The following is a 25,657-nucleotide window of genomic DNA, read 5'->3' as shown; positions in this document are numbered from 1 at the left end:
TAATTCAGAAGATAACTAGGATGAAGCATGTCATTTGGACCATCTTAATTCTTCCAGATCTGTCAATGTCCACTCAGCATCTTCTGGGACTTTGTCTTCTCTGTTAAATGAATACACAAAGTTACAGTAACATCAAGAATGCCAAAGACATGTAGCCATTTGAGCACAAACGTCCACTTCTTCCTCGTTTCTCTTTTCTTTACCTTATAGCAGCCTTGTTTTCAAACTCAATTGAAAGCCATTGTGCTCCCTCCTCCAGAGTATTTGGTTTCACAGAAGGTATTATTAACTCACCTTGTCACAAACTCAAACCTGCATGTCTGGAATGTGGGAGGAAACCGGAGCACCCAGAGAAAACCCACATGGTCACAGCCTCAAGAGTATTCGGCGAGCAGTCTGAGGCAAGGAGACCGAGCAGAAGGGGACAGGAGGACAAGATACAGTCTGCTGCTGTGTATGATTCTTATGATTTTTCTTTCTTGGTTTAGTGCAGTGGTGCTGGCTGGTAGAATGGTGCAATGTTCCTCCTGCAGAATATGAGATGTCAGGAAAACTGCTGGTTTCCCTGATGAGCACGCTTGTAGGAATTGTGTCCACGCTCGGCTCCTTACAGACCGCATTAGTGAACGTGGACTGCAGTTGGACGACCTCAGGATCATCCGGGAGAATTAGATCTTCTTAGAAAAGACATAGAGTGAGGTAGTCATAAATTCATAAGTTCTGGGGGTGGGAGCGAAGGCCAGGCAGATGGGTGTAAGGTATGTTGGATGGTGAGAGAAATTGTGGCAAAAGGAGGCATGGGACAGGTATAGGCAGCTGCGATCAAATGTATCCCTGGAGAAGGTTTGGGAGCTAAGGAGCATAAGAAAGAAATCAGGGGAGCAAAACTGATATTTACTTCCTTGAAAGTGGCATCACAGGCAGATAGAGTGGTCAATAACTCTTTTGTTACATTGCCCTTCATCAGTCAGGGTATTGAGTATAGAGGTTAGGATGTTTAAGAAGGAACTGCAGATGCTGGAAAATCGAAGGTAGACAAAAGTGCTGGAGAAACTCAGCGGGTGCGGCAGCATCTATGGAGCGTAGGATATAGGCAACGTTTCGGGCCGAAACCCTTCAAAAGTTAGGTTAATAATAATAGAGGTTAGGATGTTATTTTACAGTTGTATAAGACATTGGTGAGGCAGTATTGTGTTTAGTTTTGGTCATCCTGCTAGAGGAACAATGTTGTTAGGCTGGAAAGAGTGCAAAGCGGATGTACAAGGATGTTGCCAGGACTTGAGGGCCTGAACTGTAGAGAGAGGTTGGGCAAGCTAGATTTTATTCTTTGGAGCGCAGGAAGGTGAGAGGTGATCTTAGAGGTATGTAAGATCATGAGGGGAATAGATAGGGTCGATGTATAGGATTTATAGATTTAAGGTAAGAGGAGAACGATTTAATAGGGACCTGAGGGACAACCTTTTCATACAGAGGGTGGTGGGTATATGGATGAGCTGCCAGAGGAGGTAGTTGAGGTGTGTACTATCATAACATTTAAAGACATTTTGAGAGGTACATTTATCGGAAATGTTTCGAGGGATATGGGCCAAATGCAGGCAGTTTGGACTAGTGTAGAAGGGGCATCTTGGTCTGCGTGGGCAAGTTGGGCTGAACGGACTTTTCCATGCTGCATGACTCTGTAGTCATGAAGTTCAAATGTTATCAACTAAATTTAATCTTTCTAGAGGTTGTAGACAAGGATGTTCACTCACCCCACTATTATTTGCTCTTGCAATTGAACCATTAGCAGAAAGCGTTAGAGCCCATCCAGAAATACACGGGTATAAAACTAAAGACACAAGGAATAAAATCTATATGCAGATGATGTATTAATATATATTACAAAGTTAGAAACTAGTATTCCAAATCTATTAAATCTAATAACTCAATTTGGTCAGTTCTCAGGATATAGAATTAATTGGAATAAAAGCGAAATCATGCCAATAACAAAACTCAATTTACATACATTACAACTATCCCCTTTTAAAATAGTTAAAGATAAACTTAAATATTTAGGAATTTACGTAACTAAGACATATACCTCGTTATTTAAACTAAAATTTCCACCCTTACTGAATAAACTACATAAGAATATTCAGTATTGGAAAACACTTCCCATTTCAATGCATGGTAGAATTAATGCTATAAAAATGATCTTCTTACTGCAACTACTGTACCTATTTCAATTAATCCCGATATATATCCCAACATTTATTTTCAAAAAAGTCGATTCCTTTATTTGGGATTATAAGAATCATAGAATAAGTAAAAACCATTTATGTAAGTCAAAGATAAATGGAGGTTTGTCCTTGCGAAATTTCTTGTTTTATTTTTGGGCAGTCCATATTAAAAACATGAATTTCTGGCTGGAAGAAATGGATCAGCAACCAGATTGGTTAAGGATGGAAAAGGAAGACTGTTTACCTTATGGATTGGTTCGAATATATTTGCTCCCACAAAACTGCACAAAAAAACCTATAGGGAAAACCCTGTAATACATAGTGGAATATGAATTTGGAAACAATTTTTTAAAAAAAGCTTTAAAATTGGATAATATACCACTATGTCTTCCCATTGTAAACAATCCTTTATTCAAACCATCCATATTGGATAAAGGTTTCACACAATGGAAAAATTACAGAATTAAAAAGATTGGACATCTTTATAGGAAAGGCATTTTTCTTTCATTTCAAGAGTTACAACAGATTTATGGACTGCACTCAAATAATATCTTCAGATATCTACAAATTAGAGATTATGTTAAATGTAATACACAAGTTTATAGGACTAGGGAACCAGAAATTCTTGATGAATGTTTGAATAAGCATCCTAACACTGAAAAACTAATAGCTTATATTTATAACATCCTCTTAAACAACGAGGTACCACCGATGGAATTATATAGATACACATGGGAAAATGAATTAGGTCAACCTATAACTAATGATATTTGGGACGAAAGTCTACAACATATACATCAATGCTCGTTAAATACCAGACATGCTTTAATACAATTTAAAGTCTTACACAGATTACATTACTCCAAAATAAAACTAAATAGAATCTTCCCACATATTTCTCCTATTTGTGATAAATGTCTGCATCTAGAGGCCAATTTAACACATATTTTTGCAAATTGTACAAAAATCAAAAATTCCTGGACTGATATTTATGGAATAATTTCTGAATCTCTCTCTCTCTCTCTCTCTCTCTCTCTCTCTCTCTCTCTCTCTCTCTGTGTCTCTCTCTCTCTCTCTGTGTCTCTCTCACTAGAAGCAGAATCAATCGACAATTGAAAATTTTAATAAGGTATGATTGATGTATATGAAAAGTGTTTTTTACTATAATATGTAACTATACTTTAGCATAATATGTTTGCTTCTAATAAAAATATATTTTTTAAAAAGGTGAACCTCTGGTACATTGATGTATCAGTAGGAAGCCATTGACAAGGGGGCACCAAAAGTAAATAAGCAGTAACTATTTTTCTTGCATTGGGAGGCTCGTGGTAAATCACTTTTAACTGATGTTTTATCTATCTGACATGTTTGGATACCATTCAAAACAAATCTTTTTGTTAACAATAACAATAATAAAAATAGAAAAGCAATTGCCACTTCAAAAGGAAATATTAGCAGTTTTCCCAGTCAAATGAAACAGAAAATTAATAGCAATTTCCAGTCCATGAGACAAGCTTTCTTTTCACTGCACATTATAGAAGAGATTTAATGATAATGCTGTTGACCCCGATAAACAAAACTTTCATAATCAGCATCCTGCCAATAAAGTAACTTACTATCCGTTAAAGACTTGGTTCAATCAAGGGAGAAATTTTTGAATGTCATGCTGTCGACCTTCATTTCTTTCTTTCTTTCAAGATGATTGTTGGAGGTACTCGTAGTTTCAAGAGTATGTCTGTTTAACCCTTTTTATTGGTCTGATGAACAGGTTCATTCCATTGGTCAACAAGCGACCTATTTTTTCCACAATCTATCAAGGATGTGGATATATTGTTGTGTGAAATTTTTAAAATTTCATTGCCTTGACAATATTACAATGAAATATAGCACAATAATATGTCTGTAATCGTTTCAAGTACCACAGGCATCGCATGCCCCAATCTTTCCAAGGTGATCTTGAGATTTGTAGTGTGAAGTCATTACTCAAAATTCACGTGAGTTTTCAATGATGTAGGATAGTGCACTCATATTGATTGTAGGAATCGGTTGTTGTAGTGGCCATTTGGCTTGTTTTGTGTGTCATTAATTATGGCATGTGTCTTTAAATTTTAGACTGCCCGTTATATTGTGGGTGGGATTTATGACGTATTTTTTGGGGATGTTTGGAGCTAAGTTTCTTGTGCAGAAGCTTAGTTGTTAGTTTAGTTTTGGACCAGCATGGGGAAGGTATACCCTTTGACCATGCGAAGTGTTATGCCCCTGTCCCACTTAGGAAACCTGAACGGAAACCTCTGGAGACTTTGCGCCCCACCCAAGGTTACCGTGCAGTTCCCGGAGGTTTTTGTCAGTCTCCCTACCTGCTTCCGCTACCTGCAACCTCCGGCAACCACCTGCAACCTCCGGGAACCGCACGGAAACCTTGGGTGGGGCACAAAGTCTCCAGAGGTTTCCGTTCAGGTTTCCTAAGTGGGACAGGGGCATAACGGAGACACGAGGAGTTTTCTAACCTTTAGAGTGATAAGCTGAAGTTCGATGAAGATTGTAGTGTACGAGTTGGAAGAAGGTTGGATGTATACCTTATTGTTTTTCATCAACAATAAAGAATCTATTAATCAAAAGACTGTGTTATGAAGATTTATCTGTGAAGAAGCTCTGAAGGTCTCTGACGGAGAGCTCGCATGCGTATAACGACATTCTCCTTAACCATGCAGTCCACTTAGCGGCTAGAGGGAATAATCCCTTGAACGATATAAAAATCTGCCGCTACAGTTGTTCTTCTTTGTGAGTAGTTGCATTTCATTGAGCACCATGCACTCTAGATAGTGAGTGAGAATCGGGGCACTATTATTAGTAATGTTGCCAATGAGGGATTCAAGCTACCGAGAGAGCATGTGGATGCACTCCAAGATAGTTTTGGAACAGTTATTAAACTGGTAATTTGATACTATTTAATAAAGAACTAGGTTTTCTGAGGTTGCATCCCTCCCTCCATCATCATCATTGTTATCTGGATATTGGTTTATTTGTATATAGGGATCGTGCAGTGCACACATTTACTGCCTTATTTTCCACGTTACTGTAACTACATTTTAAAAGTACTTCCATGTCATTAAAGACCTGGGAATACTCAGTGATTGTCTTCTTCTTCGAGTCCGTTGCAATCTCAGATGTCGTTCTGCCAGTATCTGACGCAGGTCACAGCTGGTCGGGTCGGTTCAGCCAGGTCCTGGGGGCTGCACTGGGGGGCGTCGTCACACTCCAGTAGGTGGGACATTGTCTGTACTGCTCCACAGCTGCATGTGTCTTCTGCCTGGTAGTTCCATGCTTTCATAAGTGCTTTGCACCTCCCCTGCTCCACTCGTAATCTGTTGAGGGTCTTCCAGGTTGGCCATGGGAGGTCGTACCCGCTGGCGAGGCATTCAGTCGGAGTGATTCCTCTCTCCATCCAGTCGTGGGCTCGTGTGTTGAGCTGGTTCCATTCATCTTTCCAGATGTTGGTCCTTGCTGTTTCTTTGGTTGTCTGGAGCGGTGGGACTGTCTGCAAGAAACTGGCTCTGGATTTCAGTCGGGGTGGAGGTGCTGTGTGTCCGTGCAGGGGGTGCCTGGTATCGATCTCCTGTGCTCTCCGCTCGTCTTGGGCGACGATGGATCGTCTGATATGGGGGGGCGGCAATACCAGCTAGGGCGTAGAGGCACGGGACTGGCGTTGTCTTTATGCATCCCGTGATAATATGGCAGGTGTCGTTGAGGGCAGTGTCAACCAGTTTGGTGTGGTGGGTGCGGCTCCAGCTTGAGCACGCGTATTCAGCTGTGGAGAAGCACAGGGCTAGGGCAGTTGCACGGATGGTTGGTGGATCAGCGCCCCACTTTGAGTTTACCAATTTGCGCAGGATGTTGTTGCGAGTGTTAACCATATAACCATATAACAATTACAGCACGGAAACAGGCCATCTCGACCCTTCTAGTCCGTGCCGAACACGTATTCTCCCCTAGTCCCATATACCTGCGCTCAGACCATAACCCTCCATTCCTTTCCCGTCCATATAACTATCCAATTTATTTTTAAATGATAAAATCGAACCTGCCTCCACCACCTTCCCTGGAAGCTCATTCCACACAGCCACCACTCTCTGAGTAAAGAAGTTCCCCCTCATGTTACCCCTAAACTTCTGTCCCTTAATTCTCAAGTCATGTCCCCTTGTTTGAAGCTTCCCTACTCTCAATGGGAAAAGCTTATCCATGTCAACTCTGTCTATCCCTCTCATCATTTTAAAGACCTCTATCAAGTCCCCCCTTAAGCTTCTGCGCTCCAAAGAATAAAGCCCTAACTTGTTCAACCTTTCTCTGTAACTTAGTTGCTGAAACCCAGGCAACATTCTAGTAAATCTCCTCTGTACTCTCTCTATTTTGTTGACCTTGGCTTTGGTGTTCTGAAGGTGGGTTTTGAAAGAGAGTGTCCTGTCGAGTGTGACTCCGAGGTACACGGGGTGGAAGTGGTTGGAGAGTTTGTGGCCATCCCATGAGACGCTCAGTTTTCCTGCATCTCGATTTTTAAGATGGAAGCTGCATAGTTGGGTTTTTGATGGGTTGGGTTTCAGGTGGGTGTTATTGTAGTAGGTTGTCATCTCTTGGAGGGCGCTTTCCAGGACAGACTCGATCTTCTGGAAGTTCATTTGTGAATGTCACAATCAGTGATTGTGAAAGTGTTATATAAGTTCATGTTCTCCCTACTATCACCTATAACCATATAACCATATAACAATTACAGCACGGAAACAGGCCATCTCGGCCCTACAACTCCGTGCCGAACAACTTTTTTCCCTTAGTCCCACCTGCCTGCACTCATACCATAACCCTCCATTCCCTTCTCATCCATATGCCTATCCAATTTATTTTTAAATGATACCAACGAACCTGCCGCCACCACTTCCACTGGAAGCTCATTCCACACCGCTACCACTCTCTGAGTAAAGAAGTTCCCCCTCATGTTACCCCTAAACTTCTGTCCCTTAATTCTGAAGTCATGTCCTCTTGTTTGAATCTTCCCTATTCTCAAAGGGAAAAGCTTGATCACATCAACTCTGTCTATCCCTCTCATCATTTTAAAGACCTCTATCAAGTCCCCCCTTAACCTTCTGCGCTCCAGAGAATAAAGACCTAACTTATTCAACCTATCTCTGTAACTTAGTTGTTGAAACCCAGGCAACATTCTAGTAAATCTCCTCTGTACTCTCTCTATTTTGTTGACATCCTTCCTATAATTGGGCGACCAAAATTGTACACCATACTCCAGATTTGGTCTCACCAATGCCTTGTACAATTTTAACATTACATCCCAGCTTCTATACTCAATGCTCTGATTTATAAAGGCTAGCATACCAAAAGCTTTCTTTACCACCCTATCTATATGAGATTCCACCTTCAAGGAACTATGCACGGTTATTCCCAGATCCCTCTGTTCAACTGTATTCTTCAATTCCCTACCATTTATCTTGTACGTCCTATTTTGACTTGTCCTGCCAAGGTGTAACACCTCACATTTATCAGCATTAAACTCCATCTGCCATCTTTCAGCCCATTTTTCCAAATGGCCTAAATCACTCTGTAGACTTTGGAAATCCTCTTTATTATCCACAACACCCCCTATCTTGGTATCATCTGCATACTTACTAATCCAATTTACCACCCCTTCATCCAGATCATTGATGTACATGACAAACAACAAAGGACCCAACACAGATTCCTGAGGCACCCCACTAGTCACCTGCCTCCAACCCAACAAACAGCCATCCACCATTACCCTCTGGCTTCTCCCATTCAGCCACTGCTGAATCCATCTTGCTATTCCTGCATTTATACCCAACAGTTTAACCTTCTTAACCAACCTTCCATGAGGAACCTTGTCAAAGGCCTTACTAAAGTCCATATAGACAACATCCACTGCTTTACCCTCGTCAATTTCCCTAGTAACCTCTTCAAAAAATTCAAGAAGATTAGTCAAACATGACCTTCATGAAAAATATATTAATCTCTTAGACCAGGGGTCGGCAACCTTGTTTTGCATAGGGGCCGGGGCGCATGTCTGTGAGTGGATGGCGGGCCACATCTATCACGTGTACACATGGATCCCGCCCCGGATGGCAGGCATCAAATCACGTGTTCACAGAAAGTAGACCAAAATGCTGGAGAAACTCAGCGGGTGAAGCAGCCTCATGCAATCCTTGCATGTCTCACCCGCTGAGTTTCTCCAGCATTTCTGTCTACCTTCGATTTTTCCAGCATCTGAAGTTCTTTCTTAAACGGTTTCAGAGAAGGTGCGTGGCCGTGCCGGCGGTTTTGCGCAGGATGCGGTACAGCCAGAGATTGGCACTCGGCGGGCCGGATGATTACGGGATAACAAATCCGCCTGCAGGCCAGATGATTCCGGCCCCTGTCTTAGACAAACCTTACAAGCTGAAGTCTCCATCCACATTATAGTCTGCTTGCTGTTTAGTGTTCCTCTTCTGATGTCTTGAAGAAGACGTGAAAAGCACACTGAGAGTGTAAATAGTATTCTCAAATTAGCTCGTAAATGCACCGTTAGCTGTTAAATTATTCTGATAATTTAATAAATTAGTTTTGTTGTTTCCTTAATGTGCCCAGGTGCTTTTCATTATTTACACTGTATACAGTGTTGACCGTTAATTTTTCTTCACACCCAACAATGATATTTGTCATTTCGCTAGATATTTCCCGAAGATTTATTATCCTGACGCTGTAGAGACTTGAGTACAATACAGTCTGTTGGAGGAACTCAGGCAGCATCTGTGTAAGGAAATGGACTATCAATTTTTTGGGCCAAAACGTTTCAGCTAGGCCAAAACAGCCGAGGGGAGAAACCTGGTATCAAGCGGTAAGGGGTGTGAGGAGTGGCAAAAGGCAGAGGATACAGGAGAGGAGGGGTTGCTTGGCAGATAGAATCATGTGGGAAAGCAAAGGGTGGAGTGAGTATCAACGTTTGGGAATGGTGGTGGAGAGAACAAAGTTCTGTACATTATGGAATTTGTGGAAGAGTGGACAGTGTTGGTGGGCCGATGGGAACAGTGGAGGGAGGGGAACTGGGATCCAGTGAGAGCAGTGTGTAGGGATGGGCAGATGAATTTGGTGAGGGGCAGGAAGAAACTGGATGAGAGGGTTCAAGGGGGAGGGATAGAGGGGGTGAGAAGACCTGGGTAAACCTGAAAGGGAGAGGGCAGTGGGTTACCTAAAATTGGCAAATTCAGTATTCATGCTGCTGGGTTGTAGACTGCCCAGGTGAAATAGAGGGTTCTGTTCAACTAGTTTGCATTTGCCCGCACACTGGCAGTGGAGGAGGTTGGGGACAATCAGGTCATTGTTGTAAAAGGAAGTGAAATTAAAATGGCGGTCAGGAAATCCAGACAGTGTGTATATGTTTGACAAAATGGGGGAAAGGGAGGGATGGGTGGGGAGAGCTGCCCTCTGTCTGCCAAGGCTATCTGAAGCTCCCAGTTACAAGCCATTTTAATTCCTCTTCCTAATACCACATCGACCTGTCTGTCCTCCACCTCCTCCACTGCCAGGGTGAGACCAAATGCAAACTAGAGGAGCATCAACTAGTTGGTAGTCCACAGCCCCAAGGCATTAATACTAAATTATCCAATTTCCGGTTACTCCTCCTGTGCCCTTTTCTCTTCCCATCCGATCCAGCCGGGTTAGCTCACCCCCTCCCCCTAACCTTTAGCCCCTATCATCCAGTTTCTTTCTGGCTTTCAGTCATAAACCAATCCTACCAATTCCCATACCTGCTCCTTCCAATGTTCCCATCTGCCTACCAGCCTTCCCTTATTTGCTTCTACTTTTCCCGAACAGATTCCATCGTCTGTAGCTCTTTGTTGTCTCCACATCCCATCAAGCCTCAGTCACTTTCTCCACCCTTCCACCCCTACCTGACTCCATCAATCCCTCTTCACCTGATCCTGCTGTTTGTCAACTCTTGTCCCCACCCCCTCACCTCTTTATTCATGGCTTTCTCCCATCTACTCTTTCAGCTGAAGGCTTCTGATCCGAAACGTTGACTGTTCATTTCCCTCCACAGGTGCTGCTGGGCTCGCTGAGCCGCTCCAGCAGATTGATTTTCACTCTAAATTCCAGCATCTGCAGTTTCTTGTGAATTGTATTAGGATTTCTTATTGGCAGAAACTGCGAACCAAAATAATTTCTCAATGAAATTCTCTTCATCTTTAAATGCAACTTTGGGCATGAATTAAATGGAATTTCAATTGGTTTTCCAGAAAGTAAAGGGCCTGTCCCACTTACGTGTCCTTGGCATGCAAATTACCCGACCTCATGGTCGCGTTGAGCCACGATGGTCCCGCGAAGGTCGCGCACGATTACATGCGTACGCACAGCAGTCTGGAGCGCGTGACGTAATTTGAAAATGGACACAAAGCTGGAGTAACTCAGTGGGACCGGCAGCATCTCTAGAGAGAAGCAATGGGTGATGTTTCATGTCGAGACTCTTCTTTAGTCTGAAAAGAAGGGTCTTGACCCGAAACGTCACCCATTACTTCTCTCCAGAGATGCTGCTGGTCCCGCTGAGTTACTCCAGCATTTTGTGTCTATCTTCAATTTTCTTGGCCCCGCTCTGGGAGTAGAAGTGGGGGCGGATCCGGACCGCAATGGGCGTGAGCCCCAGGCCGACTTTGGCTATCGTTTGCCTGCTTCTGCTGCTGTTGAAGGTGAGACGTTGCTTTGCGCCGGGGTCTTGGGCCTGTCCCACTTTGGCCGTCAGTTACGCGACAGGCCGTTGGCGCACGAAGATTTCGTTCACTACAAAAATTTCAGAGCCCCACGCGATGTCGCACACAACTACATACCCCTCCACGCTTCTAAGTGGGACCGGCCCCGCACGGCCATACGATGCCCGTGCGCCTGAACGCGACCACGTGGTCGCGTAATTTGCGTGCCAAGGACACGTAAGTGGGACAGGCCCTTAAAGCTTAGAAGCCAGAAATGAGTGAAAGTGGCAGTATTTTCAGAGCCCAGGAATAGTGGCTGCACCTATTGAGGTTCATTGGCAAAGTGACAGTAGTTGAAAGGAATCTCCTGTTCATTGGCAGTGACAGTAGTTGAAAGGAATCAGAAAAGCACACTTTCATCTCATTATGACAAGACCTCCGTGATGATGTATTATTACACGAAGGCACTTGGCACTGGCATCAGTTTGTGGCTTTGTGGAAACAGAGGTGTTGGTTTGAAGCAATTTAATGAAATATTTATTTGGAGGAGTCCCTGCCATGTTTGTTCCACCATTGTTGAACACAAAAATATTATTTTAGAGAGGGAGCTAAGTGCATCTTCCATATATTTAATTGTATTTCTTTGAATTGCAGACCATTGTGCCAGTTTGTAATGTGGGATGGGAACACTCGTCTGTGAATTTGTCTGTTTAAGTAAGCTGGGTTTTTATGACAATTATGCTTGACCAATCACACAGTAATTTTGTGTAATACCAGAGACCACATACTCGATGAAAGAGTGTGTGTGTGTGCGCGTGTGTGTGCGCGTGCGTGCGCGCGTGCGCGCGTGCGCGCGTGCGTGCGCGCGTTCGCGAGTTCGCGCGTGTGTCTGATTTACAAGGAACTTGCCATGACTCGACGGTCGGAGCTATAGGGAGACATTGGGTCTCTATTCGTTACAGCGCAGGATGAAGGCTGATCTTGTAGAGGTGTATTAGATCGGGTAGAAGGGCAGAGTCTCCTGCTCAGAGTATGGGAATCGAGGACCAGAGGAATGGTCCAGTCAGGAATGGTGGTGGATAATTACGCAACTCGTTTGTGGAGCAGGATTCACAAGTGTCCCCATTCTCGATGATGGAAGAGCAGAGCACATCAGTGCATAAGAGAAAGCTTAAGCATTTGTAAGACTCTGCAGCCACAAGTACTTGGTTGAGGATCCATCTCTGCCTCCTCCAATGGTCCCCAGCATGAAAAATGCCAGTGTTCAGACAATTTAATTTGTTCCTCAGGATGTCAAGAAATGGCTGAAAGCATTGGATACAGCAACGGCTATAGAGCAGCAATAATACTGGAGACTTGTGCTCAAAAACGTGCAGCCATCTTGGCCAAGCTGTTCCAGTACAGCTATAACATTAGCATCTACCCAAGAACAAGAAACAGGACAAATCCAACCTGCCCAACCTTTCTAGATTTCCTCTTCAGTCTAGCAAAGTTTGTTTTGGTGTTACATGTCTGAGTTATTAATTCTAGATTCTGGAATCACAAATTTAGTGGAGTCAGCAGAACACTGATTTGTGTTGGAATGGCTGAATTTGGTGAGCCTGCCTTATGTGGCACATGGTTCCCTTGCAGCAGCAGGATCTGAACAGTGCTAATATATTGTCTCTGCTTCTGGTGCTCCAATTGTGCAGCTTTTACATGTCATTAATAAAGATGGTTACATTTTCAAAGAGGCTCAGGGCATCGTTATTTTAAAGGGGAGCTGTAGTCTCAGGTCATTAATCACTTGTCTAGTTGTGCTCCTTATTTTTGGAGAGGCCCTATGCAAAGCTCCAGAATGTAAACCATTATGTAAAATGCCCCATTAATGCACTGAACAAGAAAAAACAAGTGGCTTGCAAAGGTATTCATACCCCTTGAACTTTTCCACATTTTGTCACGTTACAACTACAAACGTAAATGTATTTTATTGGGATTTTATGTGATAGACCAACACAAAGTGGCACATAATTGTGAAGTGGAAGGAAAATGATACATGGTTTTCAAATTTTTTTACAAATAAAAAACTGAAAAGTGTGGCGTGCAAAAGTATTCAGCCCCCTTTACTCTGATACCCCTAAATAAAATCCAGTGCTACCAATTGCCTTCAGAAGTCACCTAATTAGTAAATAGAGTCCACTTGTGTGTAATCTAATCTCAGTATAAATACAGCTGTTCTGTGAAGGCCTCAGAGGTTTGTTAGAGAACATTAGTGAACAAACAGCATCATGAAGCCCAAGGAACACACCGGACAGGTCAGGGATAAAGTTGTGGAGAAGTTTAAAGCAGGGTTAGGTTATAAAAAAATATCCCAAGCTTTGAACATCTCACGGAGCACTGTTTAATCCATCATCCGAAAATGGAAAGAGTATGGCACAACTGCAAACCTACCAAGACATGGCCGTCCACCTAAACTGACAGGCTGGGCAAGGAGAGCATTGATCAGAGAAGCAGCCAAGAGGCATGGTAACTCTGGAGGAGCTGCAGAGATCCACAGCTCAGGTGGGAGAATCTGTCCACAGGACAACTATTAGTCGTGCACTCCACAAATCGGGCCTTTATGGAAGAGTGGCAAGAAGAAAGCCATTGTTGAAAAAAAGCCATAAGAAGTCCCGTTTGCAGTTTGCCACAAGCCATGTGGGGGACACAGCAAACATGTGGAGGAAGGTGCTCTGGTCAGATGACACCAAAATTGAAGTTTTTGGCCTATTTAGCCAAAACGCTATGTGTGGCGGAAAACTAACACTGCACATCACCCTGAACACACCATCCCCACTGTGAAACATGGTGGTGGCAGCATCATGCTGTGGGGATGCTTTTCTTCAGCAGGGACAGGGAAGCTGGTCAGAGTTGATGGGAAGATGGGTGGAGCCAAATACAGGGCAATCTTGGAAGAAAACCTGTTAAGAGTCTGCAAAAGACTTGAGACTGAGGCGGAGGTTCACCTTCCAGCAGGACAACGACCCTAAACATACAGCCAGAGCTACAATGGAATGGTTTAGATCAAAGCATATTCATGTGTTAGAATGGCCCAGTCAAAGTCCAGATCTAAATCCAATTGAGAATCTCTGGCAAGACTTGAAAATTGCTGTTCACAGACGCTCTCCATCCAATCTGACTGAGCTTGAGCTATTTTGCAAAGAAGAATGGGCAAAAATGTCAGTCTCTATATGTGCAAAGCTGGTAGAGACATACCCCAAAAGACTTGCAGCTGTAATTGCAGCGAAAGGTGGTTCTACAAAGTATTGACTCAGGGGGGCTGAATACTTTTGCACGCCACACTTTTCAGTTTTTTATTTGTAAAAAAATTTGAAAACCATGTATCATTTTCCTTCCACTTCACAATTATGCACCACTTTGTGTTGGTCTATCACATAAAATCCCAATAAAATACATTTACGTTTGTGGTTGTAACGTGACAAAATGTGGAAAAGTTCAAGGGGTATGAATACTTTTGCAAGCCACTGTATATAGTACCTTTGGCATTCTCAGAACCTCCCAAAGTGTTTTGCAACCAATACCATTAAATTGGGGCAAGGCTGCAGCCAGCTTGTGCAGAGCAAGATCCCACAAACAGTAATACGATCAAGTTTGAATTTAACGTTTTAGTAATGCCAGTTGAGGGATATATACTAATATAACCATATAACCATATAACAATTACAGCACGGAAACAGGCCATCTCGGCCCTACAAGTCCGTGCCGAACAATTGTTTTCCCGTAGTCCCACCTGCCTGCACTCATACCATAACCCTCCATTCCCTTCTCATCCATATGCCTATCCAATTTATTTTTAAATGATACCAACGAACCTGCCTCTACCACTTCCACTGGAAGCTCATTCCACACCGCTACCATTCTCTGAGTAAAGAAGTTCCCCCTCATGTTACCCCTAAACTTCTGTCCCTTAATTCTGAAGTCATGTCCTCTTGTTTGAATCTTCCCTATTCTCAAAGGGAAAAGCTTGTCCACATCAACTCTGTCTATCCCTCTCTTCATTTTAAAGACCTCTATCAAGTCCCCCCTTAACCTTCTGCGCTCCAGAGAATAAAGACCTAACTTATTCAACCTTTCTCTGTAACTTAATTGTTGAAACCCAGGCAACATTCTAGTAAATCTCCCCTGTACTCTCTCTATTTTGTTGACATCCTTCCTATAATTGGGCAACCAAAATTGTACACCATACTCCAGATTTGGTCTCACCAATGCCTTGTACAATTTGAACATTACATCCCAGCTTCTATACTCAATGCTCTGATTTATAAAGGATAGCATACCAAAAGCTTTCTTTACCACCCTATCTATATGAGATTCCACCTTCAAGGAACTATGCACGGTTATTCCCAGATCCCTCTGTTCAACTGCATTCTTCAATTCCCTACCATTTACCATGTACGTCCTATTTTGATTTGTCCTGCCAAGGTGTAGCACCTCACATTTATCAGCATTAAACTCCATCTGCCATCTTTCAGCCCATTCTTCCAAATGGCCTAAATCACTCTGTAGACTTTGGAAATCCTCTTCATTATCCACAACAGCCCCTATCTTGGTATCATCTGCATACTTACTAATCCAATTTACCACACCTTCATCCAGATCATTGATGTACATGACAAACAACAAAGGACCCAACACAGATCCCTGAGGCACCCCACTAGTCACCTGCCTCCAACCCGACAAACAGCCATCCACCATTACCCTCTGGCGTCTCCCATTCAGCCACTGTTGAATCCATCTTGCTACTCCTGCATTTATACCCAACAGTTGAACCTTCTTAACCAACCTTCCATGAGGAACCTTGTCAAAGGCCTTACTAAAGTCCATATTGACAACATCCACTGCTTTACCCTCGTCAATTTCCCTAGTAACCTCTTCAAAAAATTCAAGAAGATTAGTCAAACATGACCTTCCAGGCACAAATCCATGTTGACTGTTCCTAATCAGACCCTGTTTATCCAGATGCTTATATATATTATCTCTAAGTATCTTTTCCATTAATTTGTTGCCCACCACTGAAGTCAAACTAACAGGTCTATAATTGCTAGGTTTACTCTTAGAACCCTTTTTAAACAATGGAACAACATGCGCAGGACGCCAATCCTCGGGGACTATTCCCGTTTCTAATGACATTTGAAATATTTCTGTCATAGCCCCGGCTATTTCTACACTAACTTCCCTCGATGTCCTAGGGAATATCCTGTCAGGACCTGGAGACTTATCCACTTTTATATTTTTCAAAAGTGTCAGTACTTCTATTACTTTGAAACTCATAGTATCCATAGCTACTCTACTAGTTTCCCTTACCTCACATAATTTAATATCCTTCTCCTTGGTGAATACCGAAGAAAAGAAATTGTTCAATATCTCCCCCATCTCTTTTGGCTCTGCAGATAGCTGTCCACTCTGTCTCTCCAATGGACCAATTTTATCCCTCGTTATCCTTTTGCTATTAATATAGCTGTAGAAACCCTTTGGATTTACTTTCACCTTACTTGCCAAAGCAACCTCATGTCTTCTTTTAGCTTTTCTAATTTCTTTCTTAAGATTCTTTTTACATTCCTTATACTCCTCAAGCACCTCATTTACTTCATGCTGCCTATAATTATTGTAGATCTCCCTCTTTTTCCGAACAAGATGTCCAATTTCCCTTGAAAACCAGGGCTCTTTCCAATTTTTACTGTTTCGTTTCAACCGAACAGGAACATAAAGATTCTGTACTCTTAAAATTACCCCTTTAAATATCCTCCATTTCTCTTCTACATTCTTCCTATAAAACAAAATGTCCCAGTTCACTCCTTTTAAATCATTTCGCATCTCCTCAAAGTTAGCCTTTCTCCAATCAAAAATCTCAACCCTTGGTCCAGTACTGACCCTCTCCATAATTATATTGAAACTAATGGTATTGTGATCACTGGACCCGAAGTGCTCCCCAACGCATACCTGTGCCGCCTGACCCGTCTCATTTCCTAACAGGAGGTCCAGCACCGCTCCTTCTCTAGTAGGTACCTCTATGTATTGCTGCAAAAAACTATCCTGCACACATTTTACAAACTCCAAACCATCCAACCCATTTACAGAATGTGTTTCCCAGTCTATGTGTGGAAAGTTGAAATCTCCCACAATCACTACCTTGTGCTTACTACTAATATCTGCTATCTCCTTACATATTTGCTCTTCCAATTCTCGATCCCCATTTGGCGGTCTATAATACACCCCTATAAGTGTTGCTACACCTTTCCCACTTTTCAGTTCCACCCAAATAGCCTCCCTAGATGAGCCCTCCAATCTATACTATTGAAGTTTTGAAGGTGAGCTGCACTAGCCTCCTTTGAAGGATCTTTTACAACCACCCCAAAGACAGATGATACCTCTGTTTAAAAAACTGCTTAGTTTTTGCAACTGGTAACATCGGCCTATGTCTGTTCTGAGGTCTCTGAAGTAGTTTTTCAGTGTGCAGCCTTTTATGTTTCCCCTCTTAAATCTTGCGCTTTAAGTCAATGCACATTAGTTTTAAAGTCCTCCACCCTGGGAGAAAGACTGTGAGCCTTCACTTTATCGACGCCCCTCATGGCCTTGCACACTTCGATAAGGTCACCCCACAGCCTCCTACACTCCAAAGAAAAACGTTCTAGCTCATTCAATCCCTCCCTATAATTTTTTCTGCGCCCTTTCCAATTTAATGGCATCCTTCCTGTAGCTAGGTGACCAGACTGCACAAGTATAACTAGTCTTATCATTGATTTGTACAACTGCATCATGATTCCCCAACTTTTGTACTTAATACATTTTTGTACTTTTGTACTTAATTTATGTATTTATATATAGTATAACTAGGTGCATGTTTCCCAAATGGTGTTGAGTCAGACGGACAGTGTGTGATGAAGTGTATAGTAAATAGTAAACAGGTGCATTTATATCTATATATTGTAGCGGCGCCTGCTGGCGCACGCGGGTATCGAACCCGGCGTTCGGAAGCCGCGGTCACGTAACTTGGGAGGGGCTGCTGTTTTTCGCACGGTTTCGATTTCACGCCACAGTTGTGTTGCTGACTACCATTGTGGTCAGACGTGTTTGCAGAGACATGTATGCCAAGGAGCTATTGTGTTAATAAATCAGTTCGGAAAACTTGGTTGTCGTCTTTGCATCCGCCAAAATATAATATATATATTATATATAATATCATTGATAGTAAATTTGCAAATGACACCAAAATTGGTGGTATGGTAGACAATGGGGAAAAATATTTAACTTTACAACAAGATCTAGTCAGGTGGTAAGGTGTGTGTGTGTGTGTGTGTGTGTGTGTGTGTGTGTGTGTGTGTGCGCGTGCGTGCCTGTCTGTCTGTCTGTCTGTCTGTCTGTCTGTCTGTCTGTCTGTCTGTCTGTCTGTCTGTCTGTCTGTCTCCCCACAGCACGCCTCTGGTCGCAGGCAGTCCGGCACAAAGCAGTATGGAGGAATAATGACTGGGAGATCTTAAAAGATATTCAACAATTCCCTCCACTGGTTGCCATTGACAATGTAGATATTATTTGCTGACTGGTCATTTAAGACTGCCGATTAACCCTGAGTTTTTTTATATCTTTTTATTTTCCCTCTTTTACAACCTACTCTCTCCCAGAGGGAAAAAAACTTTTAGTCAAAATGAATTATCAACAGCTGGCTGACTTGAACAATTTTAAATATTGGAGCGGCTGTTGAGCGCTTGAACAGAATGCACACGTCAAGTAGTGTCTTATTATGTTTAAATGAGAATTACTTGTACAAATAACTCGTGAAATCTGCCTCTTTCCATTATTGAGATTGCAACCCACAATGTATTTTCATTTCTTGTGGCCCAACATACCATACATCATTTTGAAGAAGGGTCTCAACCCAAAATGTCACCCATTCCTTCTCTCCAGAGATGCTGCAGCATTTTGTGTCTACCATTTACTAAGACTGCAAGTATAGGGCACTGGTTATACTTATTGTTTTGGGAAAGGGGGTTCTTCAGTTGAAAGTTTTGAGGATTTTCTGCAGGTAAGACCTGGATAAATATTGATGTAGCTATGGTTATTAGGAATTAAATATGTGCTCAAAAACTGTAATAAAGGGCATGAGGATATTTCAAAGATAGGGATGGGAGAGGCCATGGAGAGATGAAAAACTTTATATTAATTGCAGAGTATCCTGGCATGAATGCAGTGTGCAACCATTGAATAAATTGAACAAGGTCAGTGGGTTTTGATTGTCCTTGGTTGTTGTTGACCATTCATTGCAATTCCTTGTCTTATCACGTCCCCCCCCTCTGTTTTGAGAGATGGGGGATGACCCCCCCCATTTTTTGTAATCCGGTTTTTAAAACCCAGTGAAATCTCCGCTTTCCGCGGGACAGTGGGGGTGGGACTGCTGATTGGACGAGAGAGACGTCGGTAAGCAGACAATGGGGGCGGGACATGATGATTCAGCGCGATGATTGGAAGAGGGAGGTGTCGGTCAGAGGAAGAAGTAGGGGGAGGTGGGATTGAGGATAGAGTGCGGTGATTGGAGTAGGGAGACGTGCCCAGGTCATAGGATCACAACGGCAGCCCTGGTCACAGAGCTGCGCCTCATCCGCAGCCAGGATCGATCCCGGCCAGCTCTCCGGCGCTGCAATCGCTGCCGAACCGCCCCATCCCCACCCGCGTGCCCCCCCCCCTACCCCTGCCCGGGGGTGGCCAGAGACGTCGGGAGTCAGACGGGCGCGGTGCACCCAGGCCCACAGCCAGCGCAGAGAAACAGCGCTAAACCCAGCTCAACTCTGCCTGTTCCGGCCGGGTTAACCTACAGCCCTGCCTGGACTTAAGGGAAATATGGCCCAGGCTTACAGCCAATGCGGAGAAGCAGCGCTAGCTCCACGGCTCCTGACTGGTATTCCGTCAGTCCAGGCAGGGCTGTCGGTTAACCCGGCGAGACAGGCAGAGTTGAGCTGCTTTTAGCGCTGGATTGAGCTGTAATTACTGTTCACAGGGCCCACGGCAGAAGCCTTCGAAGCCTCGCGTGTGTGTGTGAGTGTGAGCATGCGCACGCGGCCATCAAGAAATTGTGTTCCCCCTGTCCCCCGGTCCCCTCCACATTTTGATTGCGATTTCCATCACTGCTTTAAGATAGTTTTTTTCTCTCAGAGACGATGTGAAATATTTTTACACAATAGTCTGAAACAGCTATATTTTAAACTTCAGGCCATTAAATCTATATATTACTAGACTAAGTGGGACCCGTTGGGTCCCAGCATCACACAGGAGGGCTGGTCATCCAACGCAATATTCCACCTCTCCACCAATTCTAATATTGGTGGCCAGTTGGGGGGGGGGGGGTGGCTTTCTGCAGCGCTAGTATGGGTGTTGTGGGCTGAAGGGACTGGTTTCCAGGGGGCCAGTATGCAAATTGTGCGCCAAATGGATTCTTGGGCTGGCATCTCAGTCAATCAAGCCTGTTGTGCTGGCAACTCACTCACTCACGGCTGGTGGGCTGGTAGTTGACTCACGGCTAATCCTTGAAATTCTATTTCAATCAGGGTATAAGGCCACCAAATTCAAGTGCAGTTTCTTACCACTTCTAGCAGGGTGCAAGGCCACCAAATTCAAGTGCAGTTTCATACCATTTGAAGTAGGGTGCAAAGCCACTAAAGACAGCGAGTCGTGACCTCTCCCTCCTCCATCTTGCAGAGACTGAGCCACACCCACATTTCCGGGTTTTATAACCCCTCCCCCCCCACCGGAAAAGGTGTGGCTTTCATGGAGTGATTGACAGGAGAGAGATTCTCAACATTTAAAAAAAAACTAATAACACTTTTATTTTTCATTGATGGGAAGAATTCTCTGCACCTGCTCAGCAGAGGGGGATTGAGTAAGATGGCCAAAAATCACAGCCGTAAGTGGTAGCGTTTTATCTAAAATCAATATACAGTGCAAACAGGAAGTAAGTGCATTTACAGTAGTGCCTTTTAACTTCAAGCCAAAGCACCCAAGCCACCATTTGCAGTAAGTAGTGCATTTCAACCTCATGCCACAATTTGCAGTAAGTGGTGCCTTTCAACTACAAGCCAATGCACCCAAGCCACCATTTGCAGTAAGTAGTGCCTTTCAACTTCAAACCAAAGCTCTCAAGCCACCACTTGCAGTAAGTAGTGCCTTTCAACTTCATGCCACCATATGCAGTAAGTAGTGCCTTTCAACTTCATGCTACCATTTGCAGTAAGTAATGCCTTTCAACTTCATGCCAAAGCACCCAAGCTACAATTTGCAGTAAGTAGCGCCTTTCAACTTCATGCCACCATTTACAGTAAGTGGTGTCTTTCAACTTCAAGCCACACACAAGGCACACCCAAGCCATCATTTGCAGGAAGTAGTGCCTTTCAACTTGAAAGCTCCCAAGCCACCATTTGCAGTAAGTAGTGCCTTTCAACTTCAAAGCTCCCAAGCCACCATTTGCAGTAAGTAGTGTCTTTCAACTTCAAGCCAAAGCAACCAAGCCACCATTTGCAGTAAGTAGTGCCTTTCAACTTCAAGCCAAAGCACCCACGCCCCCCATTTGCAGTAAGTAGTGCCTTTCAACTTCAAGCCACACCCAAGCCATCATTGCAGTAAGTAGTGCCTTGCAACTTCAAGCCAAAGCAACCAAGCCACCATTTGCAGTAATAGTGCCTTTCAACTTCAAGTCAAAGCTCCCAAGCCACCATTTGCAGTAAGTAGTGCCTTTCAACTTCAAGCCAAAGCTCCCAAGCCTCCATTTGCAGTAAGTAGTGCCTTTCAACTTCAAGCCAAAGCAACCAATCCACCATTTGCAGTAAGTAGTGCCTTTCAACTTCATGCCACCATTTGCAGTAAGTGATGTCTTTCAACTTCAAGCCACACCCAAGCCACCATTTGCAGTAAGTGGTGTCTTTCAACTTCAAGCCACACCCAAGCCACCATTTGCAGTAAGTGGTGTCTTTCAACTTCAAGTCACACCCAAGCCACCGTTTGCAGTAAGTGGTGTCTTTCAACTTCAAGCCACACCCAAGCCACCATTTGCAGTAAGTAGTGCCTTTCAACTTCAAGCCAAAGCAACCAAGCCACCATTTGCAGTAATAGTGCCTTTCAACTTCAAGCCAAAGCTCCCAAGCCATCATTTGCAGTAAGTAGTGCCTTTCAACTTCATGCCACCATTTGCAGTAAGTAGTGCCTTTCAATTTCAAGACACACCCAAGCCAAGCCAACCGGGGGGCACGCTTTCTGGAGTGCTAGTATGAACCATTTTAGAACCAATAGACATTTTTTTTGCAAGCTTTAGAACCAATAGACATTTTTTGCAAGCTTTAGAACCAATAGACATTTTTTTGCAAGCTTTAGAACCAATAGACATTTTTTTGCTAGCTTTAGAATCAATAGACATTTTTTTGCAAGCTTTAGAAGCAATAGACATTTTTTTGCAAGCTTTAGAAGCAATAGACATTTTTTTGCAAGCTTTAGAAGCAATAGAGACACTTTTTGCAAGCTTTAGAAGCAATCGACACTTTTTTTGCAAGCTTTAGAAGCAATAGAGACACTTTTTGCAAGCTTTAGAACCAATAGACACTTTTTGCCAGCTTTAGAACCAATAGACTTTTTTTTGCAAGCTTTAGAACCAATAGACATTTTTTTTGCATGCTTTAGAACCAATAGACATATTTTTGCCAGCTTTAGAACCAATAGACATATTTTTGCAAGCTTTAATAATAATAATAATAATGGATGGGATTTATATAGCGCCTTTCTAATACTCAAGGCGCTTTACATCGCATTATTCATTCACTCCTCAGTCACACTCGGTGGTGGTAAGCTACTTCTGTAGGGCAGACTGACGGAAGCGTGGCTGCCAATCTGCGCCTACGGCCCCTCCGACCACCACCAATCACTCACACACATTCACACACATTCACACACATTCAAGCTTTAGAACCAATAGACATTTTTTGAAAGCTTTAGAACCAATAGACATATTTTTGCAAGCTTTAGAACCAATAGACACATTCTGCAAGCATTTTAGAACCATTAAGGGCACTTACATTTGAGTGGACATGTGTTCAGTGTTATTCACAGCTCAGAGAAACGTGACCCTCTGCCTTCCTCCAGCTTGCAGACACTGATTGAGGCACACCACTTCCTAGTTTTATAGTCCCTCCCCCCTGCCGCCAGCGGGGGCAGCAGAGAGAATGGGGAATTTTGTAAAAAATCTCTGTCATTTTTAATCGACGGGAAAAATCCTCGACACACATGCGGCGGAGGGGGGCTCTGAGCAAGGTGGCCAAAAATGACGGCCGTAGGTGGCGGCGTTCTCTCGGAAATCGCAGCACAGATGGCCAAAACCGGTCAAGAACAGACTTTTAGTAATATAGATATACACACACACACATATATATATATATAGTATATATATATATATATATATCAAATCAGGTAGAATGCTTGAATTTGAGCTGAATGACCTGACTCTTCTTGAACAAACTGAATTGCTCGAATTGCTGATTTTCTCGAACAAACTGAATTGCCTTTGTGTTACCATCGAAGGCGGTAACATATTTGTATGAGCATTGGTGACTTCGAAACTCCCATTCACCAGAACAAAAAGAACTGAAATGTTCCATGATGCCTCATAGACAAAAGGATCTCACTGGAAGCTGGCCTAAATAGACCCAAGGTATTTCCTAATTGGTTGGCAACTGCATCCTCAACCCTCATGAGTTTAATTCTGTTACAATTTAACATTGTATCTTCATTGGTCATGACTGAGACAGTTCTTCATAATATGCTACTTTGCAAGCAGCAAGCTTTGGATGAAGCAGAGTTGACAGACAGGGTGAGCAATCAGACAGGAGCCACATTAAATCACACCCGTGTAATTTAATGGGTCTCTGTTAGTGATAGTAATAATGGAATTAATTTGGGACAATGTTGCTGTCTGTTCAAATGATCGGTTTTCAGATCATAGTCATTATAATTTTAATGGGGCCTGAAGCAGTTTAAGCTGTAAAATTTATTTTGGTTTATTTTCATTTGATTCATTGTAACGCAGGCATGCCATTTCACTTTCCCACAGACTTTGGCTCCAAGACTGTGCTTGTAATACGGTTGCAAGTGCTTTCATCCAGTCTGAAGCACGTGACCTGCAGAAGTGAAAAGCTTCCGATCTTTGAAGTATTGTTCACTTGCTCTGCCCACAGTGCAAATTTTGGTCAGAGATTTGCCCAATTCTAAATCCAAATAAAGGCTAACATGGGCAGCATGTTGGCGCAGCTGAGAGTTGCTGCCTTACAATGCAAGAGATCCAGGTTCGATCCTGACTACGGGTGCTGTCTGTACGGATTTGTACGTTCTCCCCGTGACCTCGTGGGTTTTCTCCGAGATCTTGGGTTTCCTCCCACACTCTAAAGACATACAGGTTTGTAGGTTAATTGGCTTGGTTTAAATGATAAATTGTCCTTAGTGTGAGTAGGATAGAGTTAACGTGCGGGGATCGCTGGTTGGTGCGGACTCGGAGGGCCGAAGGGCCTGTTTCCACACTTGATCTCTAAACTAAACTAAAAATAAAGAGGGGCACAAATACTTGACCCTTTATGGCAAATTACCTCCGATTTATCCCAAAGCATTTAATCCAATATTTCCCATGGTAGAGGAGCTCTCATAAAAAACTCAGCTTGCTAAAATACTGATCTGCAGCTTGGGAAATTACTTGATGCAGCAGGTCACTGCAAAGCCAGAAGCCTTGAGGTCCTTGCTTCCTCGAATGCAGGCTTCCGGCAGCACCTCCACATTTCACTCCACAAAGCTCAACTCTCTACAAGGAGAAAGGAATACAGAGCATAGACACAAAAAGCTGGAGTAACTCAGTGGGACAGGCAGCATCTCTGAAGAGAAGGAATTGGTGACGTTTCGGGTCGAGACCCTTCTTCAGACTGGTTAGGAGTAAGGGAAACGAGAGATATAGACGATGATGTGGTGAGATAAAGACCAAGACCAAAAGATATGCAAAACAGGTAACGGTGATAAAGGAAACAGGCCATTGTTAGCTGTTTGTTGGGTGAAAACGAGAAGCTAGTGTGACTTGGGTGGGGGAGGGATAGAGAGAGAGAGGGAATGCTGGGGCTACGTGAAGTGAGAGAAATCAATATTCATACCATTTAGGCTCAACAAGCAAAATATGAGATGCTGTTCCTCCAATTTGCCTTTAGCCTCACTCTGACAATGGAGGAGACCTAGGACAGAAAGGTCTGTGTGGGAATGGGAAGGAGAATTAAAGTGTTTGGCAACCGGGAGATCAGGTAGGTTCAGGCGGGCTGAGCGAAGGTGATCAGCAAAACAATCAGCCATCCACTGCATTTCGTTGTCACTGTACTGTACACTGACAATGACAATTAAAGTTGAATCTGAATGAATCTGAATCTGAATCTGAATCCACGTTTGGGCTCGCCGATGTATAAGAGTCCTCATCTTGAACAACAGATACAGTCGATGAGTTTGGAGGAGGTGCAAGCGAATCTCTGCCTAACCTGAAAGGACTGTTGGGATCTCTGGACAGACGAGGGAGGAGGTGTAGGGCAGGTGTTGCATCTTCTGCCGTTGCAAGGGAAGGTACCTGGGGTTTTGGTGGGAAGTGATGAGTACAGAGCAGAACTATTTTTA

The 25,657-nt window shown here is 43.4% G+C and overlaps 1 protein-coding gene across 1 annotated transcript in view; it reads left to right on the top strand.

Moving 5' to 3' along the window:
• Window positions 1-25,657, top strand: part of spata20 (spermatogenesis associated 20) — a 288,180-nt gene that overhangs the window by 116,888 nt on the left and 145,635 nt on the right. The window lies entirely within an intron of this gene.

This window comes from Amblyraja radiata, chromosome 26, assembly GCF_010909765.2.
Source record: "Amblyraja radiata isolate CabotCenter1 chromosome 26, sAmbRad1.1.pri, whole genome shotgun sequence".
Lineage (NCBI taxonomy): Eukaryota > Metazoa > Chordata > Chondrichthyes > Rajiformes > Rajidae > Amblyraja > Amblyraja radiata.
This window is presented reverse-complemented; position numbering and strand designations above follow the sequence as displayed.